Source organism: Apteryx mantelli, chromosome 8, assembly GCF_036417845.1.
Source record: "Apteryx mantelli isolate bAptMan1 chromosome 8, bAptMan1.hap1, whole genome shotgun sequence".
Taxonomy (NCBI): Eukaryota; Metazoa; Chordata; class Aves; order Apterygiformes; family Apterygidae; genus Apteryx; species Apteryx mantelli.
This window is the reverse complement of record NC_089985.1, coordinates 5,194,251-5,199,970: the sequence shown is the minus strand read 5'-3', so window position 1 is coordinate 5,199,970 and position 5,720 is coordinate 5,194,251. Positions and strand designations below refer to the sequence as shown.

General features: G+C 49.0%; 1 pseudogene; it reads left to right on the top strand.

The window, feature by feature from the left end:
• Positions 1-262: 262 nt before the first annotated feature.
• Positions 263-1,809, top strand: LOC136992533 (inositol 1,4,5-trisphosphate receptor-interacting protein-like 1; annotated as a pseudogene).
• The last annotated feature ends 3,911 nt before the right edge of the window (positions 1,810-5,720 follow it).

Sequence of the window (5,720 nt, the reverse complement as noted above, 5' to 3'; positions counted from 1 at the left end):
GTTGGCAGGATGGGCCCCACAGCATCAGCGTCTAGGGCCTGCGTCCCCTTGGAGCCTGCGGGCACCAGGGCCCAAGCGCTTTCCTTGGGGCGGCCCGGGGTCCTCGCTCAGGCAGCGCTCACAAACCCCACCCTTGCTGCCTCCGAGCTCCCTCACCCCTTCTTCCATCCTGCCCCTTCGTGCCTGCAGCTCCTGCCGCCAATCCGCAAGCTCTCTCCCAGCCAGCCCGGCTCACCTGCTTCTCTCCCATCTCCTCTAGGCCATGGCTGTGGGCCTTGTGCTCGTCCTGGCCGTGCTGGGCATTGTCCTGCAGCCGCTGAAGGTCAGTGACCACATGGATGCGGCCACGGAGCAGCGGATGCAGCAGCACGAGGAGCAGCTGAGTCAGGAGATGACTCGGCTGCAGCAGGAGTTTGCGGAGATGATGCAGGAGCCGCAGAGCGGACTTTTCAGGAGAGACGTGGTCTTCGCCACCTGGGACCTGTGGCAGTTTGGGACCTTTGCTGGAGGCCTTGTGCTGCTCTTTGGGCTCTTCTGGATGGCCACGGAGCAGGACTTTGACAAGTCTGACAGCAGCAGTGGCCTGAGCTCCTCCAGCAGCGAGGAAGAGGGGGAAGGCGAGGAGCAGGAGGCTGTGGGCGCTGTGCACTAGCTCTCTCCTGAACAGCAGCTGGACTCCACAGGCCAGAGGGCCCTAGAGACCTTCTACGAGCAGCACCTCTGCGGGCCAGCGCAGGACGTGGCCCACACGTGCAAGGTGGTGGAGGAGCTGGTGGGCAACCTCCTCCATGCCTGCCACATGATCTCTTTGACAACTTTCTTGCCACGGCTGGAACGGTGCATCGGCGTGGGCAGTGTCTTTGAAGGCTGGAGCCACCACGGGGAGGACACCGTCTACAGCCTGCTCGTGCCCCTGAAGCCACCACCCGGGCACTCCTTCCACCTGGAGCTGGGCACCGGTGAGGAGCTGCCGGCGAGGCACGGCCGTGTCCATGTGAAGCTGGAGTGCATGTGTGAGAGGGAGCAGCTGCTGGGGACGTGCTGTGCTTCCGGCACCGCTCCCAGAGCCAAGTGCGCAGGTATCAGCGCCCCGGGCTCCTACACACCCTGTGCACCGGCTTCTACCTGGATGTGGAGAAAACCGCCCACTGGTTCCAGCTCTTTGTGAGAAACGCCTGGGACGTGATTGCTGCCGAACAAAACTGCCAGCTGACGGTGCTGCCCTCCTCCCGTTCCTGCAAGCTCCAGCTCGCATATGACTCTGGGAGGACCGTGCATGTTGAGATAATGCTGGGGGTGCAGCAAGACGACTTGGGGGTCTTTGTGGGCAGCCAGGAGGCGGAGGCTGGCCTCAGCAGCAGCACAACGTGGCTGGAGAGCTGTGCCCTGCAAGAGCTGCTGTTCTTCAGATTCGTGGCCAGGCAGGCCCCCCAGGACAGCTGCCACCTGGCGTGTCTGCAGCTCCTCACCTACCTCCTGGAGGGCTCGGTGCTTTCCTCTGTCCACCTGAAAACAGTCACCATGCACCTCCTGGCGCTGCTTCCCCCATCAGAGTGGTGCCCGGAGCATCTCCTGGAGCGTCTGAGGGATGTCCTGCACTACCTGCACCGCTGCCTGGAGGAGAAGGAGCTTCACCACTTCCTCCTAGGCAACGAGAGGGTGCCCAGGGAGGTCCCCCTGCCAGTGACCTTCCAAACGGCCAGCCCGCTCAACCTCTTCCAGCGCCTGGTGCAGGAGCCTGACGCCCACACCCAGGCACTGTGCGAGTTCACCGAGCTGCAGGATCGTCTCAGGAGCCTGTTAGACTGACGCCAAAAGAGGGTTCTGCAAATGGAGCAAAAGCACACTTTGGGGAACCTCACCTGATCCTGCTGAAGATGCCGTTGCAAGGAGGTGTGCGACAGAGGCTCCTGTGATCACCTGCACAGCGACTGCCCATCCTTCCGGAGACATTCGATTCCCCCTGGGAGCATTGCCCTATGCACACACCCCAATAAATTTGCCTCTTTTCACAAGCCCTCTGTCTGTGGCTGGCTGCCTCCATCTGGGCAACACTGTGTGGGGAACGCGGGCCCCATCCCGCCACAGGGATACACACCCAACATTGCCTCCTGTCTGGGAGATGACCAGCAATCACAAACACTAGCACACACCGGGCTACCCTATTTCCCCCAATCCCAGGAAGCTATTTGACAGTAGCAAGTGCACTGCGCAGATGACATTTGGGAGGTGCATCAGATGTACGGTTCCCATGCTGAACAGGCACAAAATAGGGCACCTGTGACAGTGTTCGCACGGCCAGCAAGGTTAAAGCTTTGGCAATGGCCTGTACTCAAAGCAGGCACACACGCCATACATGTCACGTGTCTGGGAAGTGCTGGCCTCATTGCAGCTGTGTGACACAACAGGTGCACGCATACATGTATTTGGGATACCTGCAGCAGAAATACAGCCCTCGTGTGCTGGGGAAGACTCACAAGCTGTTTCATAATCATCGCCTCAGAAGAGCTGCACGTGCCCGAGTGCTGGAGAAGTCCGGGCTGGCGTCCCGCACGCAGTCAGTAGGGGCAGAACGCAGCCATTCTGTCCAAGACAGGCAAGGCCATCACAACCCCCTCCCAACTGATGGGTCTTTGAAAGGTCACGGTCAAACGGAGACCATAGATTCTCTCTGCGTCTTCCACCCCAGAAGTTTGTTGTTTTTTTTTTCCTAAAAGGATGCAGGAACCAGGAAATAGTAGTGCATGTAGAGAAATGATGCTGTAGCATATAATGTACATATGTCTATAATGATATAATAAATAATATTGTAATCAAAAAAAGACCATTAGCTGCTGTACATAGCTGTAGTTTGAGAGATCAATGATATCTACTTATTTCAATTACGGACACTCTACAAATAAATTAGGAACCGATGTATCTCCACATGAATGAATTCAGGAGCAACCGAATGTGTCACTGGCTATATTGTTGTAGAGGACCTCTTAGGGGTAAATTTTTCACTGTGAGTATGCGCAGCTATTCGGTCGTCACGTTTAAAAACAATTTCAGGATTGCATTTTGTGCACGTAGATAGGGTTAACTAATGTTTTTTCTGTCTTTCTGTCTCTTCCTTTCATATTTCCAGACATCAGCCTTTGCTCTTCCTTCAAGCTGTATGGGTTGTTACCGGCAAAACAACAAACAAAAGCAAGCGGGCTATTCATTGATCTCTAACTTTTGTCTAATTGTCCTCCCCCCACACTGTCCATACTTTACATTGCTGAAGTGAACCTTGTCTAGAGCTGACTAGAAATTTTCCAAGCAAAAGTTTCATCAGAAAAATTCCAGCTTGCTGGATCATAAACATTTCACTCTGTATTTCAAGTTTGATAAACTTTCAGCGAATCCAGGGCCGGACTTCTGCCAGGTTTTTCAGGTGCACAGTGGCAATAAGAGAGACCCTTTGCTTTCAAAGCCAAGGTCATTCTATCAACTGGGTGGACCTGAGGCCTCTGAAACTCTGTGTCCTGGAAGTCTGGAGCAGAACCTCTAAGGCACCACCTCAAATGACCCCAGATGGAAAACATTTCAAGGTCTATAGCCCAGGAGAAGGGAGCTGTGCAGAGATGCTCTGCTCTCTGACTTGACATCAGTCAGAAAGGCTTGAAAGCCCTAACTGTAAATGGGACTCACCTCCTGGCTCTGCAGAAGGAATGGAGGTGCAGTGCAAATTTAGAAAATAAATGAAGTGTCCCAGGAGCATAACTAGCCTATTGTGGGGATAATGAGAAAATAACGAACATTAGTTTAGGTTATCTTAATGGTAAGAAGCCTTCCCTTGTACAAAAAGAGAAGGAAGCTTTTTCCCACTTACAACAATGACCACAACAAGGCACCAAACTCCTACAGGAAATCCTGATGCTAATGAAATCTCTCTGGAGCTATAAAGTACCTTTTTAGCTCAGCCTGTGAACAGATGCCTCCTTGTAGACAACCCCAAAGCCATAAACCTCATTCTGCTTTGCGGATCCTATGCAGAGCTTCCCTACTGTCCTCGGTGAAAGACAGACCGTGCCATGAAGGCACTGTAAAAAGGAAACATTAGAACAGAATTTGAGGAGAAAGGAGCTTTTTTTTTTTTTTCTTTTTTTTTTTAATGATAGAGATGTCTCCTCACTTGGATGAAAACTGCATGAACACCTGCCACCCAGCACCTATCAGATGGTGTGAACCCCTCAGCATGCATGGGACTGTGTGCTTTCAGTGGTCAGCCAAGAATTGAAAGTGTTCATCTCTCCACGCCAGTTTTCTTAACAACTTAGTATTCATCAAACTGCACTCTTTATTAAGCAAAACATAAGAAAAATAATAATAAAACCCCTCTTCTGTTACCAATAAGCTTATGGAAATTGAATAAATTAAATACCATGCCAGGTTAATTTGAGCGGACAGGAAAAAAAAGCCTGTTTTTCAAACATATGCTATAGCCCACCTTAGAAGTAAAATGCTTATTTTCACCTAATGGGTTCTTCATACTGCATAGAAATTCCACAGAGATAAAGCACCTAATTTATTGGAGAATGTAGTAAACAACAGTAGCAGTTGAATAGCAAAACAAAGAGAACGCATAGCCAAATTACCCATCTAAACTTTATGATGCATATAATTCATAATTGTTATTAGACTAAGGTGAGGCAAGATTCTTAAATTATGTTCTTGGTCTTATTATTAATCCTACAGAGTCAGTTTAGAGTGATATATATATATTTCTGTGCCAAATTATTTCTTGACTAAACCATTTATAATTTGATGAAATTGTCTAAAACATTGGTCTTGCTTAGTATGATTTTCCCATTCCCAATGAAATACACACATGGTCAGTGGCACAACCTATTTTCAGCGACAGACTTACAGTATTTGGAAATAAACCTGAAATTACCCCTTCACAGAAAAACAAAATCAGCCCTAAAAATGAAAATAACCTTGTAAACATTATATACTCCATACCATTCCTAGTGTTTATAGTACGAGAGCTTTATAACCTATTTCTAGATGTTGTATCTTATAGACCTAGACCCAAAGCTGTTCTAAATAGCAAGGAAGATGTCGCAGATAGATTATTTGTTATTTGTTATTATTTAATATTTACAGGGATGAAGTACGCTAAAAAGACTCTCTGACTTCACAGTTTTTCTTCAGAGAATGTAGATTTGTAAAAATGAGAAAGACTACAGAGGCAGATGTCAAAAAATGGTTCTGGAGAACCCAGGCAGGCTATGCAAGAGCCTAACTTGTCAGGCAGGTTTTCCCTGGAAATTTGCCCGGTTTCCTGGTGGCTTGCCCACCTAGTTTCTTGGCAGCCCTGGAAAGCCACTGACAAGTCTCAGTTCCAGATTACTGCCTCTTCAATAAGTTGCCTGCTGACTGAAACCCTGGGAGCTCTGGCAACACGGGTGCTGGGATGCGTGGCTGCGTAAGCATGCCTGAAGGTTCCTGGGAGAACTCAGTTCAGTAACTATTAAAATAAAAGGTTTGGTTTCTTAACAAAAGTCAGGTTTCTCCCCTATTAGAATAGATTGAAATTGGAACAAATTCATATTTTACTGTCCTCCTGAAACACAATTCCTGTTCCTCATGTATTGGTACTTGAAGTCAAAATTATTTTTTAAATAAAAGTCAAAATAATTTTGGTGAAACTATCCAAGGAAATGATCCTCTATGAGTAGTCCACATCACAG